Source organism: Chiloscyllium punctatum, chromosome 28 (assembly GCF_047496795.1).
Source record: "Chiloscyllium punctatum isolate Juve2018m chromosome 28, sChiPun1.3, whole genome shotgun sequence".
In the NCBI taxonomy this organism is placed as follows: Eukaryota; Metazoa; Chordata; class Chondrichthyes; order Orectolobiformes; family Hemiscylliidae; genus Chiloscyllium; species Chiloscyllium punctatum.
The window spans coordinates 33,758,872-33,783,403 of NC_092766.1; the positions used below are offsets into that span (position 1 = coordinate 33,758,872).

At 43.8% G+C, this 24,532-nt stretch overlaps 1 long non-coding RNA gene across 7 annotated transcripts in view; it reads right to left on the minus strand.

Annotated features, from left to right (window-relative positions):
* Positions 1-20,049, minus strand: part of LOC140454062 (uncharacterized) — a 39,134-nt gene extending 19,085 nt beyond the window's left edge. For 4 of the 7 annotated variants that reach the window (XR_011952582.1, XR_011952578.1, XR_011952581.1 and 1 more), the window contains exons 1-5: positions 19,980-20,049; positions 16,387-16,469; positions 13,152-13,238; positions 4,285-4,377; positions 1,416-1,498 (exon numbers count right to left, since the gene is read on the minus strand). This is a non-coding gene — a long non-coding RNA (uncharacterized lncRNA). Of the gene's footprint in view, positions 1-1,415; positions 1,499-4,284; positions 4,378-9,261; positions 9,491-13,151; positions 13,239-14,188; positions 14,291-16,386; positions 16,470-19,979 lie in introns of all 7 variants that reach the window. The other 3 variants (XR_011952580.1, XR_011952577.1, XR_011952579.1) reach the window with 3 other exon arrangements.
* Between the last annotated feature and the right edge of the window lie 4,483 nt (positions 20,050-24,532).

Sequence of the window (24,532 nt, forward strand, 5' to 3'; positions counted from 1 at the left end):
CAGCATCTCAGTGGAGATGGTAGAAATGGCGACTGATGATCTACATTCTGCTGCAAAAACAGACCCTGATCTTCCAGCTGCCTGCCACTTTAACACACGAGCCTGTTCCCTGGCCAACATCTCTGTCTCATGCTTACTGCAGTGTTCCAGTGAGGCCAGAACATTCCAAATGGCCCCGTATTTCAAGGACTGCAATTTCCCCTCCCATGTGGTCAACACCATCCACTATATCTCCTCCACTTCCCGCACCTCTGCCTTTGAAACCCACACCTCCAACTGCAACAAGGATAGAAGCCGCCCCTCCCCAGTCCTTACCTTCCACCCAGATACAACACATCATCCTATGTCATTTCCACCAGCTACTAACAGACCGCACCAGCAGATTCCTAAGGGGTTTGACAGAATAAATACTGATGTGTCTGAAGGTAAGTACTGAGGGGGGAGTTTGAAACCAGATTCTGAGTCAGTCACAGAATCAAGGGTTCTGTTTCGGATTCGTCACGTTTAAGGCAACACAGACATGGGTAAGGGGTTTCAGTAGCAATGGAGCTGGGGTGAGGAGGAGACAAGCAACGTTTAAGAGATTGGAATTCCTGGTGTTTGGGATTGTGGATGTCTGATCAGAAGGTCAGCTTCGCGTCAGATATAACTGCAATACTGTGAAGAGTGTAGTTCTGCTGCATAGTTCCCAGTGAGAGGGAGGGGCTCAGCAGTAAGGGAAAGGAATTTGTCAGGCAATGAGTTTAACCACTACAATGTTTCATTGGAGGAAACTGTACCTAATCGAGTAGTGGGAGTGTGGTAAGCAGTTTGATAACTGAGTAACAGTGGAGTAATGGAGAGGGATGATGGGGAGGGAGAGCTGGGCATCGTCAGTGTACATGTGAAACCCAACATGGTGCTTTTGTACAATGTCACCTCCTGGCATTGTACGTGAGGTACAGGAGGGACCAAGGACACCAAATGCAAGAAATTCAGAAAGGAGTTGGAGAGTGGAGATGGAGCAGGATTTTGGAAGAGAAGGGCATAACCAGAAAAGACAGAACAAGGAACAATATCTGTGAATCGGTGAGGGGGACTGATAAGGAGGAGGAGAAAAGAGAGTTGGAAAGTCTGTAGTTTAGTGAGATTAGGGTAAAGGGTCAAGGTGAGCTCTGATAAGGCTTGACAACAGACTGGAGGAAGATGTAGGTTTAGGACAAAAACCAGGAACACCACGTGAGGCAGTTTGGCTAGGCGGGCTAGTGGGAGGGAGAGAAGCAGCAGATCGGATTATCTCAGTCTTAGTGACAGAGAAACTCCATGCGCTCCAAACTCTTGTTGTTAGAGAGAAGGATGGAGGAGACAGGATGATGGACAGTGTTTCACAAAGAAACAAAACCTGGGTAAGTGATATTTAAAGTGAGTGAACAAACCTAATGTATTTAAATTTTATCCAAAATATTAAAACAAACGACTGAAGTCCTGGTTCGAATCCCATCTTGGCAGGTGGTGGAATCTGAATTCAAGAAAAAATAACGAATTAGGAATCTCCTGATCTCCATGGAATCATTGTCAATGGCAGAAAAAACCCTGCCAACCCGACAGTGGCCCAGCAAGCTACTCACTGTATTAATCACTGCAAAGTCTCAACAAAGGAATGAAACTGGTTGGACAATTCGGCATTTAAGATGGCAACATTTAATAAAATCACAGAATCAGCCCTCTCGATGGTGCAACGTCCTCCAGACTAACATCTGGATTTTGGGGCCAAAACATGCAGAGCTGTCTCACAGACCAATCAAGGAACAGCCTGACATACTCATACTCATGAAATCAACCCTTACAGACAATGACCAGACACCATCATCACCACCCCCTTTCCAAGATATTGAGATTGTGCTGATGGAAAAGCACAACAGGGCAGGCAGCATCTGAGGAGAAGCAGAATCGACGTTTCAAGCCTAAGCCCGCCATCAGCCTGACCTGCTGTGCTTTTCCAGCACCAGACTCTTGACTCTGATCTCCAGCATCTGCAGTCTTCACTTTCTCCTGAAATCTCTGGATATGTCCTGTCCCACCGGCAGGACAGACCAGGCAGAGGTGGTGGCACAGTGGTGTACAGACAGGGAGGATTTGCCCTGGGAGTACACAGCATTGGCTCCGGACACCAGGAAGTCTCATGGCTCCTGCTGATTACCATGTACCGTCCTCCCTTGGAGGATGAATCACTTCTCCTTCATGTTGAACAACATTTGGAGGAGCACTGAGGCTATAAAATGGTGTCAAACATACTCTGGGTACAGGGTTTCAATGCCCACAATCGAGACTAGCTCTGCAACAGAATTACTGACTGAGCTGGTCAGGTCCTAAAGGATATAGCTGCTCAACTGAGTCTGCAGCGGGTGGTGAGGGAACCAACAAGAGTGTAAAACATACTTGATCTCATTGTTATGAATTGACCAGCAGCAGATACATCTGTCCATGACAGTATCGGTACGAGAGAACATCACACATTCCTTTTGGAGACAAAGTCTTGCCTTAAAGTTGAGAAAAACCTCCATTGTGTTGAGTGACACTATCACCGTTCTAAATGGGACAGATTTGAAGAGATGGAGGATCCCAAACTGGGTATCTATGAGGCACTGTGGGACATCAACAGCAGCAGAACTGTACTCCAGCACAATCTGTAATCTCATGGGTTTGTAAATCCTGCTCTCACCCATCACAATGGACAGGAAAGGAGGGCATGCCATGAGCAGCACCAGGCAGACTTAAAAATGAAGTGCCATCCTGGTGAAGCTACCAAACAGAACTACCTGCATATCAAACAGCATCAGCAGCAAGCAACAGAGCTAAGTGATCCTACATCCAATGGAACAGATTGGAGCTCTGCAGTTCTGCCACACCCAGTTGTGAACGGTCATGGACAATTAAACAACTCACTGCAGGAAGCGTCACAGATATCCCCACCCTTACTGATGGAGGAGCCTCACACATCCATGCACCAGATAAGATGACAGCATTTGCAGCAATCTGCAGCCAGAAGTGCATAGTGGGATGATCCATCTCAGCCTTCTCCAGTGGTTTCTAACATCACAGATATGAGTTTTAAGCCAATTTGATTCAGTTTGAATAACATCAAGAAATGGTTAAGTAGTGCAAAGGCTACGGGCCCGACCAATATTCTGGCAATAATACTGATGGTTTGTGCTCCAGAACTTGCCACCCACCAAGTCACGTACCGCTCCAGCACTGGCATCGACCGACAATGTGGAACATTGCCCAGGAATGTTCAACACAAAAACACAGGGCAATCCAACCCAGGCAATTTCCATCTATCAGTCCACACTCGATCCGCAGTAAAGTGATGGAAAATGTCATTAACAGGGCTACCAAGCAGCAGTTGCTCAGTAACAGCCAGCTGAGTGACACTCATTTTAGGCTCCACCAGGGCCACTCAGCTCCCGATTGTGTTACCGCCCTGATTCACAACCTGACAACCAGCTGAATCCCAGAGGTGAGGTGAGGGTGACAGCCCAGTCCCACTCCAAGATCACGAATTCTAGCTGATTCTACCCTTGTCTCAGCTCATATACTCTCATCCACCTTGTGTTATCTCCAGACTTCATTATCCAAACACACTCCTGGCCAGCTTCCCACATTCAACCTCCCTGTAATCTCAAGAAAAACTAAATCTCTGCTGCCCAAGTACTCCCTCGAACCAAAACGTGTTGATCCATCAATAGGCTCCTATTCATAATCAACAACATAGAGCCATAGAGATGTACAGCATGGAAACAGACCCTTCAATCCAACCCGTCCATGCCGACCAGATATTCCAACCCAATCTAGTCTCATTGCCAGCATCCGGCCCACATCCCTCAATTTAAAATTCTCACCCTTGATTTAATTCCTGGTTGTGATCATCCCGAGCTCGCTGCATCTCCCACCCTTTGAGACCTCGACAATCCATTCTGTTCGAGACTCCCAATGATCTGTTAATTCATTACTTCACCTGTGTGGCTGCTTTTACAGTTGCCAAAGCAACAAAGGTCTGAAATTCGCAGCTAAAACCTCACAGGTCTGCTTTCCCCCTTTAAGACATTCCTCAAAACCTGTTTATTTGGTAATGCTTTTGGTCACCTGACCTAATATCATCCTTCTCTGGCCTTATGTCTAAAGTTCCCAATAATATTTTTGTGGAATTATAAGCAGGATAATAAAAATACAAACTGTTGTTGATTTGGACATTATCTTCAGATCTTTACTGTTGCTGAATGAATACTCTGTAATGTCTCTTACCCAACCACATTGTGGGAACACCTTCACCACACAAACCGCAGCTGGACAAGAAAGTCAAACATCACCCTCTCTCCAGGCATTAATCACTGGTATCTGCGGAAGGAGAAACACAGTTGATGTTTCAGGGAGTGCAAAACAGATTACAGGGAATGAAAATGGTGCAGAATTTGATAGTTCGAAATGGAAGGGAAATGCACTTGCTTATCGGAAAAAAGAATTCTTGACTGTCAAAGATTTTCCAAAAAAAAAATTGATAAGCAGCACATGGTCAGGGGCTGGGCGGAAGTGAAAAATTAACTTTGAAAAATGTCTCTAAAAGTAATAATAAAATACTAAACAGACCAAATATACACCCATTGTTCGAGACTGAGGAAGCTAGATATTGACAAAGTGGTCACGAGGGAGCCCAGAGATGAAGCAGAGCAGTATAAGCTGTTATGATCCCACAGTCATCGAGATGTACAGCACCGACACAGACCCTTCGGTCTAACTCATCCATGCTAACCAGGTATCCAAACCTAATCTATTCCCATTTGCCAGCACTTGGCCCATATCCCTGTAAACACTTCCTAATCATATCATGTGTCTATTTAAATGCCTTTAACATATTTTAATTGTACTAGCCTCCACCACTTCCTCTGGCAGCTCATTCCACCCACTGCATGAAAGAGTTGCCCTTTAGCCCCCTTTGAAATATTATCCATTCATCCTAAAGCAATGCCCTCTACATCTGGACACCACTACTCCAGGGAAAACACCTTGTTCATTTACCCTGTTCATGCTCCTCATGATTGTATAAACCTCCATAACATCACCACTCACCCTATGGCACTCCAGGCAAAACAGCCCCAGCCTTTTATGCCTCATCCTGTAGCTCAAATCCTCCAACCCTAACAACATCCTTGTAAGTCTTTTTTGAAACCTTTCAAGTTTCACAGCACCCTTCTGATAGGAGGCAGGCCAGAACTGCACACACTATTCCAAAAGTGGCCTAACGAATGTCCAGTACAGCAACATGACCTCCCACATCCAATACTCAATGCTCGAACCAATAAAGGAAAATATACTGAACACCTTCTTCATCATCTTATCTGCCTGCAACTTGACTTGCAAGGACTGAACCTGCAGTCCAAGGTCTCTTTGTTCTGCAAACATCTCCAGGGCCTTGCCATTTAGTGTACAAGTCCTGCCCTGATTTGCTTTTCCAAAATGCAGCACCTCACATTTATCTAAATTATACCCCATCTGATCAATATCTCATTGTAATCTGAGGTCACCTTCTTCATTATCCACAATACCTCCAATTTTGTATGACCTGCAAACTCATTTACGATACCAAATCATTTAAATGAATGGCGAAACAAATCCAGAAATAAACATCCATTTCTCGGAGTTTGAATGTGCTCTGTGTAAATCCTGCCCAATGACTCTGTACCAGAGAAAGGCTGCACATGCGCCTGGCTGCACTTGCCCCCTACAAGGCTGGAGGCTCCGCATGTATCCTGTGAATTCTTGCCCCGAATAAAGATGGCGGCGCACACTCATACCTGCAGCCACACTGAGGCAATTCTCCGTTTACTGAAAACACAAGACTGGGACGTTCAAATTTGTGTTTTCTGACGTGCACATTTTGTTTGTAAAACCTCTCCGCTCATACAGAATCTCTCTCACCTCCTGTGGTTACACAGACAGCCTTGATGATTTTTGCGGGTACCTATTCTCTGCCTGGTTACTCGTTTGTCCTTAGTGTATTTGTACAATCACTCTGGATTCTCCTTAAACCTATTTCCTAAAGCTATCTCATGTCCCCGTTTTGCCCTCCTGGTTTACCTCAAGTATACTCCTACTGCCCCTATACTCCTCTAGGGATTCACACAAAAACAGCTCTCTGTACCTGCCATATGCCTCCTTCATTTTCTTGACCAGACCCACAATTTCTTTCGTCAGGCAGCATTCTTTACACCTACCAGCCTACTGTCTGTGTACTCTCATTGTCGCAGGCCTATGGAGGCAATGGCAGATGAGGATACAGAAGCAATCATTCCCAGTAAAGAGGTAATGTTGGGAAAGATAACAGCCTAAAGGTAGATGGGTATCCAGGCTCTGATGGAATGCATCCCAGGGACTAAAAGAGATAGTGGGGAGGGGGGAATAACAAATAGACCTCGTGAAAATTCACTAAAATGTGTTGGATTCTCGGATGGTTTTGACAGACTGGAAGCTGCAAATGCGGTGCCACTATTTTTCAAAAAGGACCCGTTAGCTTAACGTCTCTAATGGAGAAAATGCTTGAATCTCTCAAGGAAGTACTGGTGAGATATCTGGGTAGAAATTGTCTCACTGAGCAGACAAAGCATGGATTCATGAAAGGCAGGTCATGTTTAACGCATGTCCTGGAATTATTTGAGGATATGACGAGTGCGTTGGACAAGACGGACTCAGTGGATGTGGTGCACCTGGATTTCCAGAAGGTATTCGATAAGTTGCCACACAAAAGGCTGCTGTATAAGGTAAAGATGCAAAGCATTATGGGTAATTATCATTGATACAGGATCGGTTAACCAACAAAAAATAAAGAATGGGGATAAACGGGTGTTTGGATTAGTGTTGGCACTACAACTGTTTGCAATTTACACAAATGTTTTGGAGTTGAGGACCAAGTGTACGGTGTCAGAGTTCACATTTAATACAGAGATGAGGTAGAACAATGTGTGCAGAGGCCACTGTCAGTCTGCACAGGGATACAGATCAGTTATGTGAGTGGGTAAGGGTCTGGCAGATGGAGTTCAATGTTGGGAAATGTGAGGTCATCCATTTTAGTCGGACTAACAGCAAACTGGATGTTGAAATGGTAAAAACATGCACCATGCTGCTGGGCAGAGGGAGCTGGGTGTCCTTGTGCATGAATCACAGGAAGTTGGTTTGCAGGTGCAGCAGGTAATTAAGGCAGTGAAGGGAATACTTTCCTTCCTTGCGAGAGGGATGGTTATGCTGCAGCTGTACAGGGTGCTGGGGAGGCCACACCTGGAGTACTGTGTACAGGTTTGGTCTCCTTACTTCAGGAAGGATGTACTGGCACTGGAGGGAGTACAGAGGAGGGTCATTAGTTTGAGTCAGGAGTTGAGGGTTGGTGTATGTGGAGAGATTGAGAAAATAGTCATTGTAATTTAGAAGAATGGGAGGTTGGATAGGAAACAATAAAATTATGAAGGGAGTAGATAAGACAGAAGCAGGGAGGCTATTTCCACTGGGGGCGGGTCAAACTACAGAACATTACCTCAAAATAAGGGGGAGCAGATTTCGGACTGAGTTCAGGAGGAGTTCTTCAGCTAAAGGGTTGTGAATCTGTGGAATTCCCTGCCGAGTGCAGCATTTGACGTTATCAACTTGAACGCCTTTAAGGCAAAAGGTAGATTTGTGAACAGGAAAAGAATTAAGGGTTTATGGGGAGAGAACAGGAATGTGGAGCTGAGGCCATGAAAAGATCAGGCCTGATCTTATTCAATGGCAGAGCAGGCTTGAGGGGCCAGATGAAAGTTCTTGCCTTGTGCCATCAAAATTGGCCTTTGTCCAATTCAGAACCATAACGTTTAGATCTGGTATATTATTTTCTGTGACTATTTTAAAACTAGTAGAATTATCAGAGACTCCCAACAGTGTGGAAGCAGGTCATTCAGCCCATCACATCGATACTGACCTGGAGAGCCTCCTAACCTCCCACTGTAACATTGCATTTCCCAGGGCCACCCAACCTACACATCCCTGAACACTGTGGGCAATTCAACCTGGATAATCCACCAAACCTGTACATCCCTGAACACTGTGGGCAATTCAGCCTGGACAATCCACCCAACCTACACATCCCAGAACACTGTGGGCAATTCAGCCTGGATAATCCACCCAACCTGCACATTCTTGGACTATGGGAGGAAACCAGAGCACCCGGACGAAATCCATGCAGAAAACCCCAATAAAGTGATCATCTTTCTCATTTCCCAGTTCCACCTAATAACTTCACTGGGTGTACTCCCAGGAATATCTTCCCTAAGCAAAAACATAACGCTATCCTGAATCTAAAATGCCACTCCCCCCTCCTCTCTTGTCCCCCTTTCTATTCTCCCTATAGCATCTATACCCTGGAACATTAAGCTGCCAGTCCTATCCATCCTTGAGTGATGCCTCTGTAATTGCTATAATATCCCAGTGCCATGTTCAAAACCACACCCTGAACTCATCTGCCTTCCCTGTCAGGCCTCTTCTATTGAAGTAAATGCAGTGCAACTGCTCAGTCCGACTTTATTCTGTACCTTGCCCTTGCCTGCCTTGACTATTTGACTTCTGAACTGTACCAGCCTCAGACATATCTCTTTCCTCACTATCTTCTTGGGTTTACACCCACTCCCTCACTGGTTTAATGCCTCCCGAGTATCACCAGCCAGTCTCCCTGCCTTGATATTAGACACCTTCCAATTCAGGTACAATCCATCCTTCTTATGCAGGTCAACTCTACTCCAGAGGAGATCCACAATGATCCAAAAAACGTGAATCCTTTTCCCCTGCACCAGCTCCTTAGCCACTCATTGAGCACCTCCTCCTCCTCTGTAATATGGACATTTTTCAAGATGTCACCATTTATTTCCCCACATTCTATATCTCCAATGTACTTCTTCACAGTAAACACTAATGCAAAATACTTGTTTCCTATCTCGCCCATCGCCTGCAGCTCCACACAATGGCTGCCTTGCTGATCTTTGAGGGTCTCTATTTTCTCCCTAGTTAGCCTTTTGTTCCTCATGTATTTACAAAAGCCCTTTGGATTATCATTAACCCTATTCGCCAAAGCTATCTCACGTCCCTTTTTTGCCTCCTGATTCCCCTCTTAATTATACTCCTACTGCCTTTATACTCAAATTTTTTTTGGATTGGAATAAATGCAAAATATAACATCCTGACAAAACAAACGAAGGTAGGACTTACACTCCATAAAAGTAGGGCCTTGAGTAGTGACATGGGAACAAAGAGACCGAGAGCTTCACGTCTTTGAAGTTTGTGTTACATGTAGACAGGGTGGTGAAGAAGGTGCTTTGCTTAGCACACTTATCTTCATTGTTCAGACCTTTGAGTCCAGGAGTTGGGACGTTGCGTTGAGGATTTACAGGACGTTGGGGAGGCCTCTTCTGGAATACTCTGTCCAGTTCTGGTTGTGCTGTTATAGGAAGGATATTATTAAATTGGAGCAGGTTCAGAAGAGATTTACCAGCATGTTGCCATGAACGGAGGGATTGTGTTCTAAGGAGAGGCTGGATAGGCTGGGAATTTTTTTCACTGGCGTGCATGAGTTGAGGGGTGACCTTATTAGAGGCTTACAAAATCAGAAAGAGTGTAGATAAGGTGAATAGCCGGGAGAGAGGGGGATTCAAAACTCGGGTGCATTCATTTTGAGAAGAAATTAGAAGGATTTGAGAAAAGACAGTAGAATTTTTTTTTAAATTATACGTGTGAAATGAACTTCCAGAGGAAGTGGTAGCTGTGAATACAATTACAATATTTAAAAGACATTCAGATAAGTACATAAATAGGAAATATTTGGATGGATGTGGACCAGAGGCAGGTACAATTAGGTCAGTTTGGAATTATGGTTGGCATGGACTGGGTGGACCACAGGTCCTGTTTCCTTGCTGTATAACATTATGACTCTAATCCTCACTAACTCTAAATTCCTCCATCCTCAACTCTCCCGATCACTGTCACTTCATCCAGCCTCACAACTCTTCCTTATTTATATAATTCCTCACCAGCCACAGAACACTCCCTATCTCATGTCCTCCAGTTTCTCAAATCTCTGCGATATGTGCCTTTCTTTATTTCCAGCCTTGAGGATGCCCTCATTCACTCAGATTGGTTGGAGGACAAACTGGTACGACCTGGTCCTCCAGTACTGCTCTCTGCCCCCCATTGGCCTGCGCTGACATCAATCATCGGGGCCCATTGTGAGGTGAGTGGTGGGATCCTCCCTCTCTCTGCCCTGGGATGAGCTTCAACATTCACAGTCAATGGGGCAGTATCACAGAGCACAGGGGCTGGGGCTATTCAGTCCATTTGGGATGTACCCTCTCCCTCTGGAGATGCTGCAATACTGTTTATGAATAACTGCTGAGTCTGTGTCCAGCTGCGATTCAGACTGTTCCAGATAACTCAGAACTTACTGAATAAAAAAATGTTCACATGTTCACATTATTTGCCAATTACCTGAAAATAGTTACTAAAATTGTGACATTGTTAACAATTCCCCTCTCTCTGCAGATTAAAGATCCTAGAAACAAATTTGCACCTGGTCAAAATCACTGCTTAACCTTCTCAGCTCCAAGGACAATTATCTGTACTTCTGCTAGCTCTCCACAAAAGAGGAACACATCTTATTTTCAGTTATTAGTGTCATAGAGATGTACAGCACAGAAACAGACCTTTGGTCCAATGTGTCCATGACAACGAGGAATCCTCAACAAACGGAGCCCCATTTGCCAGCTATTTGTCCGTATCATTGGAAACTCTTCCTATTCATGTACCCAATCGGATGCCTTTCAAATGTTGTAATTGTATCAGCCTCCACTACTTCATCTGGCAGCTCATTCCACACATACACCACACACAGCTTGAAGACTTTGCCCCTTAGATCCGTTTTTAATCTTTGCCCTCTCAACTTATGCCCATGTAATCTTGTTTTGAACCCACCTAACTGGGGGGAAAAAGACCCTGGCTGTTCACCTTATCCATGCCCTTCATGATTTTATAAATCTCCATGAAGTCACCTCTCAGTCTTTGACTCTCCAGGGAAATTACCCCTAGCCTATTCACCCTCTCCCTGTAGCCCAAATCCTCCAACCCTAGCAAAGCCTTTGTAAATCTTGTCTGAACTCTTTCAAGATTCACAACATCCTTTCCAGAACAGGAAATTTCAAACTTAAAACATAATTCATGAAATGGCTTAATCAATGTCCTGTCCAACCACAATTTGACGTCCCAGCTTCTGTACTCAATGCATTGACCAATAAGTATAAGTATACCAAACACCACCTTCACTCGCCTGCCTACCTGCGACTCTACTTTCAAGGAACAATGAACCTGCACTCCATGGTCTCTATGTTCAGCAACATTCCCAAGGACTTTACCATTAAGTGTACAAGTCCTGCTCTGATTTGCCATTCCAAAATCCAACAGCTTACATTTGTCTAAATTGAATCCAGTCTGCCATTCCTCACTCCAATGGCCCATCTGGTCAAGATCCTGTTTCATTCTGAACTAACCTTCTTCATTGTCCACTACACCTCCAATTTTGGTGTCTTCTGTAAACCCACTGCCCATATCTCATATATTCACATCCAATTCACTTATTTAAGGACCCAATATCCATTCCTGCAGCACACTGCTGCTCACAGGTCTCCAGTCCGCAAAGCAACCCTCCATCACCACCCTCTGCCTCCTACCTTCAAGCCAGTTTTGTATCCAAATGGTTAGTTCTCCCAACATTTCATGTTATCTAACCTTGCTAACCAGTCTGCTCTGTGGAACATCGTTCAGTGTCCAAAAAGACAACGCCCACAGTCTGCCTTCATCAATCATCTTTGTCACATCTTCAAAAAAACCTCAATCAAGTTAGAGAGAGAATTTCCCACACACAAAGCCATGTTAACTATCCCTAATCAATCCTCGTCTTTCCAAATCCATGTAAATCCAGTCCCTCAGAATCCCTTCCAACAACTTACCTACCACTGACGTTAGGTTGACTGTTCTCTTGTTCCCTGGCCTTTCCTTACCACCTTTTTCAAATAATGGCACCCATCTTCCAGCACCTCACCTGTCACAAATAATGATATGAATACCTCAGGGAGGGGCACTGCCATCACCTTCCTAGCTTTCCACAAATTTCTGGGATACACCTGATCAGGTCCCAGGGATTTATCCACCTTGCTACTGTTTAAGACATCCAGTACTTCCTCCTCTGTAATATAGACACTTTTCAAGTTATTACTATTTATTTCTCCAAACTCTCCAGAATAGAATAGCATCGTATTTCTCCCACCTCCTGTTGTTCCACAGATGGCCTTGTTGATCTTTAAGGGGTCCTATTCTGTGTCTGGTTATTATTTTATCCTTAATGTATTTGTAGAATCTCTTTGGATTCTCCTTAAACTATTTCCTAGAGATATTTCAAGTCCCCTTTTTGTTCTCCTGATTACCCTCGCGTATATTCCTGTAAAAACGTGATCCTGTACTCCCAATTCCTCCACCTCTGCCATATCTGCTCCCAGGAGAAGCAATTCCACTCCAGGACATCCCAGAAAGGTTTCCTCTTTCAAGGACCAGATTTCCCTCTGACTTGATCAACAATGCACTCCAACGCATATCCTCCACTTCCTGTACCTCCGACTTCCCCCCACCCCTCCAACCACAATAAGAATATAATCCCCCGGTCCACACCTGCCACCCACTAATCTCCATTAACCTCTGCTATGTCCGCTACCTACAGTCAGACCCCACCACCAGGGATATATCTCCCTCCCCAGCCCTTTCTATCTTCCGCAGAGACCATGGGATCTTTGGTGCCGATGTGCTGCCCCACGGATACCTCAGTCACTCACCCTGCCAAATGGCCTAGTGAGATTATCACTAGATGGATAATCCAGACACCCCGATAACGTTCTGGGGCCCAGGGTTTGGATCCCGTCACAGCAGACAGTGGAACGTGAATTCAATAAAAATTTGGAATTAAGAATCTATTAAAGACCATGAATCCATTGTTAATTATTGTGAAAAAAACCTCATCAGATTCGCTAATATCCTTCAGGGAAGGAATCTGCCATCCTTACCTGGTCTGGCCTACATGTGACTCCAGACCCACAGCAATGTAGTTGACCTTTTACTGCCCTTTGGGCCCAGCCAGTGATACCCTCATCCTGTGAATGAATAACAAAGAAGGTCAAGTCTTGTACACAACCATACTGTTCTTACAGATAAGTGATCTCTTAGTAAATTTGCTTCTCAACTCCCTGCTGACTCTTGGGAAAGGGAGGGGGGTTCAATAGTACCATCCCAATAAGGAGATCATCCCTTTCTTATTTCTCAGTTCCACCTGCATAACCTGCCTGGATGTACTCCCAGGAATACCCTCTTGAAGCCCAGTTGTAATGTTATCCCTAATCAAAATACCTCTCCCCCTTCTCTGTTGCCCCCTTTCTATCTTTGCTATAGCATCTATACACTGGAACATTAAGCTGCTGGTCCTATCCATCATTAAGTCATGCCTCTGTAATTGCTATAATATCCCAGTGCGATGTTCAAAACCATACCCTGAGCTCCTCTGCCCGACCTATCGGGCCTCCTGCATTGAAATAAATGCAGTGTAACTGCTCATTCTGTGCCTTGCCCTTGTCTGCCTTGACTGTTTGACGTCTGAACTGTACCAGCGTCAGACTGAGCTCTTCCCTCACTCTCTCTCTGGGTTTACCCACATTCCTTCACTGGTTTAATGCCTCCTGAATAGCACTAGCAACTGTTCCCTTCCAGTGCCAGTACAATCCATCCTTCTGATGGAGGGCAATTCTACCCCACAAGAGATTCCAATGATCCAATAATGTGAACTCTTCTATTCCTATGTCATTGATACCAATAAACAACAGCCTCCCCTCAAAATGGTTATTCTCCCCTTTAAGAATATTCTGCTCCCTCTCCGAGACATCCTTATACAAAAATTACACATTTGAATAATAAACCTTACACTCATCAGGTCATCATAAAAGGATTACAGGACACATTGTAGGTTTGGGGAGACCTTTTGAGAGAATGCGACGATTCAAAGGAGAATTTTTAAGCAGCAAATGGGATTGATCTGGAACACAATACTCACACACACAATGTGAATATCCAGATCCTGATATACTGAGTAATTCAATCAGAGTTTAGCAGAATATTTACTGAGATCGCCATCTGAATGTCCACCTGTAATATTCTGTAATACAAGTTTATAAAATCTGTCACTATCAGTTCAAGTTAGAAACTCACACCATCCCTTCCTCGTGGCCCAGGATTACTGTACATATTACCCTTGAGGACATCAGCAGTCAACTCAGAGGGAAATCTGTGGGTTTCTAGGAGATTCCAACTTGAGATCTCATGTGACTGAACACAGCAGTTCTTTGACACATTGGAGAAAATGATCCAAGCGCCAGTGAGATATGGGGAACAAGAATGACTTTCTTTTCTTTCATTCCGTGCTGCCGCTCTGCCTCATCAATAAGACATGGGGGTGAAAGGCTAATGCCTAACGATGGGCAAGTTGTCTCCATCCTGACCAATGGGTAGGAAGATCCTCTCAATCACTCCAAAGGGTATCCCTAAAAAGATAGCAACTCTGCCTGCTTCCCACTGCCCAGTGCTCCCAATAAATGTTTGGAAGAATGGGAAGGGGGGATATCTCCTAGAAAAGGCATAACTGTAAAGGTCTAAGAGGATTATGAAAAGAGAGAGATGCACAGGAGAAGGGGGCAACAAGTTGCTAGATGGGGTGTAACTTGGGAAAATGGGAAGTTGCTCATTTTGGAGGAGATAATAAAGAACAAAGTACTATTTAAATGATGGAAACTGTAGAAAGCTGCACCACAAAGGGACCTGGGGTAATTGTTCAGGAAACACAGAAAGCTACCACACAGTTACAACAGGGAATCAGGAAGGGGAATCGAATGTTTTGTTTCAAACGTTTTCAGTATTAGAGTTTGGAGTATATACCTGAGAGTAACGTGTGGAAGTGCTGGTGAGACCACCATATCTGCAGGAATGAGAGCAGTTTTGGTCCCTTTAGATAAGGAAATGTGTCACTTTATTGGAGGCATTTCAGGGAAGATTCAATGAGATGATCCCTGGATTGGAGGGATTATCGTTTAAATAAAGGCTGAAAAGGTTGGGACTCTACTCACTGGATTTTGGAGAAAGAGAGGTGATCTCATTGAGACAGATGGGATTCTTAAAGGGTTTGACAGGATAAATACTGAGAGGATGTGTCTGAAGGTAAATACTAAGAGGGGAGTCTGAAACCAGATTCTGAGTCACAGAATCAAGGGTTCTATTTTGGATTCAAGTTTAAGGCGACACAGATGTGGGTAAGGGGTTTCAGTAGCAATGGAGCTGGGGTGAGGTGGAGAAAATCAGCGTTTAAGAGATTGGAATTCCTGGTGTTGTGATTGTGTAGATGTCTGATCAGAAGGTCACCTTGGGGTCAGACATAACAGCAATATTGTGAAGAGTGTGGTTCTGCCTCAGAGAATTCTCAGTGGGAGGGAGGGGCTCAGCAGAAAGGTAAAGGTAAGGCAATGGGTTTAACCGTGACAATGTTTCATTGGAGGAAATTGCAGATAATCGAGTAGTGGGAATGTGACAAACAGTTTGATAACTGAGTAACAGTGGAGAAATGGAGAGGGATTATGGGGAGGGAGAGCTGGGCATCGTCAGTGTACATGTCAAACCTAACAGTGTTTTTGGATGATATCACTTCCTGGCACTATGTACGTGAGATACAGGAGAGACCAAGGATAGATCGTTGAGGGACACCAAATGCAAGGAATTCAGAAAGGAAAGGGAGAGTGGAGATGGAGCAGGATTTTCCAACAACGGTGAGGTCAAATATTAGTTTTTCACAGAATGGGAGAGAAGGACATTACCAAAAAAGACCAACAGACAGAACAAGGAACAATATCGATGAATTGGCGAGGGGGGAGTGATGAGGCGGCAGAGGAGGAAAGAGAGTTGGAAAGTGAGTTTAGCGAGATTAGGGTAAAGGGTCAAGGTGAGCTCTGATAAGGCTTGACAAGAGACTGGAGAAAGATGTAGGTTTGGGACAAAAACCAGGAACACCACGTGAGTCAGTTTGGCTCGGTGGGTTAGTGGGAGGGAGAGAAGGAGCAGATCGGATTATCTCAGTCTTAGTGACAGAGAAACTCCATGTGCTCCTCACTCGTTGTTGGAGGGGAGGATGGAGGAGACAGGATGATGGACAGTGTTTTACAAAGAAACAAAACCAGGGTTAGTGATATTTAAAATGAGTGAACAAACCTGATGCATTTAGCTTTTATCTAGAATATTAAAACAAAGGACTGAAGTCCTGGTTCGAATTCCGTCTTGGCAGATGGTGAAATCTGAATTCAAGAAAAATACAACGTATTAGGAATCTCCTGATCTCCATGAAACCATTGTCAATGGCGAAAAAAATCCTGCCAACCTGACAGCGGCCCAGCCAGCTACTCACTGTATTAATCACTGCAAAGTCTCAACAAAGGAATTAAACTGGATGGACCAGTTGGCAACTAACAAGGCACCAGAAAATACAACCACAGAATCAGCCCTCTCGATGGTGCAACGTCCTCCTCACTAACATATGGTTTTTGGTGCCAAAATGTGGAGAGCTGTCTCACAGACTAGTCAAGGAACAGCCTGACATAGTCATACTCACGGAATCATCCCTTACAAACAATGACCAGACACCACCATCACCATCCCCAGATATCGAGAGTGGGGTGCTGGAAAAGCAAAACAGTCAGGCAGCATCAGAGGAGCAGGAGAATCGACGTTTCTAGCCTAAGCCCTTCATCAGCCTGCCCTGCTGTGCTTTTCCAGCATCAGACTCTTGACTCTGATCTCCAGCACCTTCAGTCTTCACTTTCTCCTGAAATCTCTGGATATGTCCTGTCCCAGCGGCAGGACAGACCAGGCAGAGGTGGTGGCACAGTGGTGTACAGACAGGGAGGATTTGCCCTGGGAGTACACAGCATTGGCTCCGGAGACCAGGAAGTCTCATGGCTCCTGCTGATTACCACGTCCCGCCCTCCCTTGGCTGATGAATCACTTCTCCTTCATGTTGAATAACATTTGGAGGAGGCACTGAGGCAATAAAATGGAGTCAAATGTACTCTGGGTACAGGATTTCAATGTCCACAATCGAGACTAGCTCTGCAATAGAATTACTGACTGAGCTGGCCAGGTCCTAAAGCTGCTCAACTGAGTCTGCAGCGGGTGGTGAGGGAACCAACAAGAGGGAAAAACATACTTGATCTCATTGTTATGAATTGACCAGCTGCAGATACCGATACTGTCATGGACAGATGTAAGACCGATCATCACACATTCCTTTTGGAGACAAAGTCTTGCCTTAAAGTTGAGAAAAACCCTCCATTGTGTTGAGTGGCACTATCATCGTTCGAAATGGGACAGGCTTCAAAGAGACGTAGGATCTCAAACTGGGTATCTATGAGGCACTGTGAGACATCAAAAGCAGCAGAACTGTACTCCAGCACAATCCGTAATCTCATGGGTTTGTAAATCCTGCTCTCACCCATCACAATGGACAGGAAAGGAGGGCATGCCATGAGCAGTACCAGGCAGACTTAAAAACGAAGTGCCATCCTGGTGAAGCTACCAAACAGAACTACCTGCATATCAAACAGCATCAGCAGCAAGCAACAGAGCTAAGTGATCCTACATCCAATGGAACAGATTGGAGCTCTGCAGTTCTGCCACACCCAGTTGTGAACGGTCATGGACAATTAAACAACTCACTGCAGGAAGCGTCACAGATATCCCCACCCTTACTGATGGAGGGGCCTCACACACCCATGCACCAGATAAGATGATAGCATTTGCAGCAGTCTGCAGCCAGAAGTGCAAAGTGGGATGATCCATCTCAGCCTTCTCCAGTGGTTTCCAACATCACAGATGTGAGTTTTAAAGCAGTTCAGTTGCGTTTGAATAACATCAAGAAATGGTTAAGTAGTGCAAAGGCTATGGGCCCTGCCAATATTCTGGCAATAATACTGATAGCTTGTGCTCCAGAACTTACCACCCACCAAGTCACGTACCGCTCCTGCACTGGCATCTACCGACAATGTGGAACATTGCCGAGGGATGTTCAACACAAAAACACAGGGCAATCCAACCCAGCCAATTTCCCTCTATCAGTCCACACTCGATCAGCAGTAAAGTGATGGAAAATGTCATCAACAGGGCTACCAAGCAGCAGCTGCTCAGCAACAGTCAGCTGAGTGACACTCATTTTACGCACCACCAGGACCACTCAGCTCCCGAGTGTGTTACTGCCCTGATTCACAACCTGACAACCAGCTGAATCCCAGAGGTGAGGTGAGTGTGACAACTCAGTCCCACTCCAAGATCACTAATTCTAGCTGATTCCACCCTCATCTCAGCTCGTATACTGAAACTCTCATCCATCGTGTGTTATCTCCAGACTTCATTTTCAAAACACACTCAGGGCCAGCTTCCCACATTCAACCTCCCTGTAATCTCAAGAAAGTCTAAATCTCTGCATGTTGATTCATCAAAAGGCTCCTAATTATAATCAACAGCATACAGCCATAGAGATGTACAGCAAGGAAACAGACCCTTCGGTCCAACCCGTGCATGCCGACCAGATACCCCAACCCAATCAAGTCTCACCTGCCAGCACCTGGCCAATATCCCTCAATTTAAAATTCTCACACTTGATTTAATTCCTGGCTGTGATAATCCCTAGCTCCCTGCACCATACACAGTTTGAGACCTCAACAACCCATTTTCTTCGAGACTCCCTACCATTTGTTAATTCATTACTTCACCTGTGTGGCTGTTTCTACAGTTGCTGAATCAGCATGGTCTGAAATTCGCAGCCAAAATCTCACAGGTCTGCTTTCCACCTTTAAGACATTCCTCAAAACCTGCTTTTTGGCAATGCTTTTGGTCACCTGACCTAATATCTCCACCTCTGGCCTTATATCTAAAGTTCTCAATAGTATTTTTGTGAAATTATAAGTATGATAATAAAAATACAAACTGTTTTTGATTTGGACATTATTTTCAAATCATCACTGTTGCTGAATGACTACTCTGTAATGTCTCTTATCCAACCACATTGTAGGAGCACCTTCACCACACAAACTGCAGCTGTACGAGAAAGTCAAACATTACCCTCTCCACAGGCAACAGAGATTTGGCATTAATCACTGGTATCTGTGGAAGGAGAAACACAGTTGATGTTTCAGGGAGTGCAAAACAGATTACAGGGAATGAAAATGGTGCAGAATTTGATAGTCAGAAATGGAAGGAAAATACACTTGCTTATTGGAAAAAAGAATTCTTGACTATCAAAAATATTCAAGAAAAAAGTAATATGATAATAGAGCAGCACATGGTCAGGTGCTGGGCTGCAGTGAAAAACCCTTTGTCTATAAATTACTTTTAAGGGTCTATAAAAGTAATAATACAATAGTAAACAGACCAAAAATACACCATGGTTCGAGACTGAGGAAGCTAGATATTGACAAAGTGGTCATGAGGGAGCCCAGAGGTGAATCAGAGCAGTATCGGCTGCTATGATCCCAGTGACTCTTTCCTGGAGAAAGGCTGCACATGCGCCTGGCTGCACCTTGCCCCCTACAAAGATGGCGGCTCCGCACATGTCCAGTGAATCGTTGTCCCGAATAAAGATGGCGGCGCTCACTCAGGCTTGCAGCCGCGCTGAGGCCATTCCCCATTTACTGCAAACACGGAACTGGGATGTTCAAAGTTGTGTTTTCCGACGTGCACAATTTGTTTGTAAAACCTCTCCGCTCATAGCAATACAGTTTTTCTCCCGTTTCCCTGTTTATTTCTTTCCTTACCGTATCCTTTCTCTCCATAACTTCCCGAACATTCATTACATCGACACTGCGCCGCGCGCGAGGGTGATCACATGGTTTAGCTTAGCTCCGCCCTTCATTCACTTTGATTGGTTGGAGGACCAACATCCCGCTAGGTCCTCCAGATCCGCCCACCGTCCTTTCATTGGTCCGGTGCTGACATCAATCACCCGCGGGACACTTTGTTGGCGAGAGCATGCGCAGTGCGTCCTGCTTTAGCTGATATGCTGGGTAATGTGATAGGAGAGTTTGCTGAGGGGAAGAATTCCCTTTGTGTGAGCTCTGCAGTAGATTTCCTTTATTCATGGAGGGAATTGCCTTCCTACTCATGACTGCATAGCTGTGATTGATGAATCAATGCCATCTGTATCAGTACATAAACACCCCGTTTTCACAACATCCGAGATCTTTAGCACATTGTATCACACTCTTCTTTGGAGACAACAAAAAAACATGAAACGGAGCCTCAAGGAATCGGAGCAGGAGTAGGGCATTCATCACCTTCAGCTTGTTCCCCCATTCTATCAGATAATGGCTTGGCCAACCCAGACCTCAACACCTCTTTTATGCTTGATCCGCATAGCCCTCAACTGCTCAATATTTCAAAAATCTATCTGTCCTCTTTTAAAATAATTTGAGATAGAATCACAGATTCCCTACTATGTGGAAACAGGCCTTCTGCCGAACAAACCAGAACAACCCTCCGAAGAGTAACCCAACCATTCCCCTCCCCACATTTAACTTTCACAATTGTTTGGGTGAGAAAATTCTAGTCATTCACTGAGGGAAAAAAATCTTTACTTTTTCTAAAATGAATGTTCCCTTATGTAATGGCCCCTGGTTTGAGACTTCACTGGTGCTAGAAGATTTAGTCAACATCTACCCTGTCAAGCTCCTCAGAATCTTGTTTCCATAAGATCACCCCTGCTTATCTATTCTTGATAGGTCAACCCTTTTGTCCTCAAAGCAGCTAAGTGAATCTTTTTTGAATGGTCTCCTATGTTAGTTTATCCTTTATTAAATATGGGAACTAACATTGTATACAGTACACCAAGTGAGGACTCAGCAACAGCCAATGTGGTTAACCAATCCTCAGTCCATGCTAATACATTATCCCGATACCATGAGCTCCTAAATTGTGCAATTAACTTTTATGTAGCACCTCATCATCTACATTTTAAAAATCCATATACAGAACATCATTGGATTGCCCTTTATCAGCCCCGCTTGTTATCTCCTCAAGGAACTGTCGTAAATTTGTCAAATATAGTTTCTCTTTCACAAAACCCAGTCGACCATGTTTAATGATAAGCTTTTCTAAATGTCCTGCAATTTCTTTTTTAATATTCGACTCTGTAGATTCTTTCAATAGATTTGCTAAGTATGATTCCCCTCTCTTAAATTAATGCAGACTCTGTCCAATCCTGTCACTGTTCAGTAAGAAACTTGACTGTACCCCAATATAGTTAGTAAATGTATCTGTATTTATTTTTAACAATTGATTACTTATAAATGCTGGACCCATGCTATATCAATGAATTAATGACTCTGAATTTGGGTTATAATGTTTTTTTTTGTAAATTCCTTTTTTTACTGTGTTAGGCAGACAGCACCAAGTGATCACTCTTAATTGTGAGTAACTTTGAAAATAATATATTTTTTAAATGACATCCCAAAATGCTACCTCATTATTGTGCAAGGAGGATTTTGCATTCAATAGTTTGCAGATAAAATTGAACAGATGTTTGCTGCAATTTGGCCAGAATGCATGTTACACCAAAGTGGCAACTCTGTTGTCAAATTCTTCCTTGACACTGCCCAAGGCGATACTGATGGGACTTCACTTTGCCATTCTTGTTCACCAGCTTTATTTCCAGGTTTAATTCTGTAATCATTCTAGAGCTTGCAATTTTAGACAACTTCTCTTTAAGGTACATATGTAAATATCATACTGAAATGTTGCACTGAATGGTACCAAATCTGAAATTAGTCTCTGATCTGACCCTTCTACATATGTATTGGCATAAGTCTATGCCAGTAATTTTTCTGAAACCTGTGATTCCTGATGAAGGACTTATGCCCGAAACATCAACTCTCCTGCTTCCCGGATGCTGCCTGACTTGCTTTGCTCATTGGGGAAACTTGCAGGATCTGTAGAAAAAACACGTGTTTCAGAGTGTATGCAATAAACCTGAACATTGCTTTTTTTCACAGAGCTTGGGAACCGACTGGAGCAGCAATGAAGCTCGTATTGTTTTTTAAATTTCCGAGCTTGCCAAATTATTGTTGGTAAATGCAGGTGACTTTATCAAAGCACATTTCACTGCCCCAGCTAGGAATTTGGTCCCAATTCTGTCAGTCCATCCATTCCTATGGACAACAGATATTTTAAATGTGAGCACTCCATTTAACTATTTGAATTGAATGCTTCAGTGGTTATGTCCTCTTGGATTCTTAATTTCAAATTACTCAATATGATTTCTTTGTCCCCCCTGAATTTGCCAAGCACTGGGCAGTTCTGGAATATTCCAAATATTTACAATAGATGCATTTACACTATTGAAGGCAACCTGGCAGATTTGAATACCATTCAGGTAGTCAACAACAATACATCAGTAACTTTATGAATTGCTTACTGTAGACCAACAACATAAGCCAAGTATTAGGGAAACCACAGTTGTCTCCCATGGATTCCCAAATCTAAACAGTGCATTCCAGATATGCTCACTATCACCATCTGGGAGCTGTCTCCTAAAGTGCTCCCAGAACTTAGAAAGCGCACACACTGCCCCCCCAAAGCTAAATCTGCTGTCACAGGCTTCACTCTTATTGCATACAATGACATTTATTGTCCAGTTCTTTAACGTGACCAATGATTTTACAAACAATTTATAAAATACTTTAAATTCTGGAGAAATGTGATGTCAGCCCTTTGTAGAAGTGAATGGAAAGTGTGATGTTTGCTTGACCTTTGGTCTATGTATCAGACCGAACTGAAACTTTAGCAAGATGTGGGATGTTTCCCACACACTTTGTTTAAAAAAGCAAAGATTATGCTCTGAGATTTAAATGTTCAATCAGGTTTAAAAAAAAATCCTTCCAAAAAAATTGAGTTTGACTTCAGCTCCTTTAAAGCGACATGCTCTTGGCCTTCAATTTTGTGACATGTGATCATTCTTTGGTAAAGGTGGCTGTGTGCAACACTGCAGGATGTTGTGCTGAAGTGCCTCATTGGGTAGATGAGCTTTATTACTGGTGTAACTTGGCTAATTTTGAGATGGAATATTGAGTTAAATCTTGTTTTTAAACTGAGGCATGCTTGTGTAACTCAAGTGTGGAAACTATGCTCATGTTTGCAATGAACCTTTCACTTTTGAAGATTAGTATTTTTCCGATCTGTTTTGAAAATAAAGTTCACTATCGAAAGCACAGTGCTGGAGAACCGCAGGTCCAGCAACATCTCTGAGGGGAATAAAATATTGTAAGCTCCAAGTCTCATGACCATTTGTCCATTCAGACAAAGAGTCACTGAAATTGAAATGCAACATTATTTTTCTCTTCACCGATGCCCTCAAAACTGCTGAGATTCTCCAGCACTGTGTTTCTGGGGTTCAGATCTCCAGCACCTGCAGTTTATTGTTTTGTTATCGATCCCATGATTTGACTTGGGGAGCGGTTCAGATCTCCAGCACCTGCAGTTTATTGTTTTGTTATCGATCCTATGATTTGACTTGGGGAGCGAGAGGCAGCAACTGTGATCAACTAGAATAAAACTCCCCAACCATGAAAAAAAAACACATAGTTCTTTATACTTTGCAAAACACAACTGTAAATAGAAATGCAATTAAGCTAAGTGCAAGAAGGCATTCTACCTGCCGTGTCTCAAACTTGCTACTCATCTTTGAGGACTAATCTGTCAGAATTGTGTTTACTCCCTTCCTTTGAGATCACAGTCCACAAATGTCCCAGTTCCAATTCCTGGGCCGGGCCCGGTTACCACATTGCAGTGGGGTGGGGAGTTTTGTGTCAGCCTGAAGTTTTGTTAATAACAACATTGCGGGTTGAAGTTGACGGTTTTGACGAATATTGTGTCATCAAACTTGGAGGAAATCCTTCCGAATGTATTGATTAACTGGACTGAGTCTGTTTACATGCTGCCCTGTTAGTAGTGCTGTAATATTCTCAATTAATAATCACACAACACCAGGTTATAGTCCAACTGGTTTAATTGGAAGCACACTAGCTTTCGGAACAACGCTCCTTCATCAGGTGATAGTGGAGGGCACAATTCTAAGGCACAGAATTTATAGCAACAATTTACAGTGTGATGCTGCTGAAATTATACATTGAAAAATACCTTGATTGTCTGTTGAGTCTTTCATCTGTTCAAATACCATGATAGTTTCACTTCTTTCATGTGTAAGTCACAAAACCTTTTTTTAAAAGTTGCATTCCTGACAGTGGCCCATCAAAACACTCTTTGTATTAATCACTGCACAGTCTCAACAAAGGAATGAAACTGGATGGACCACATT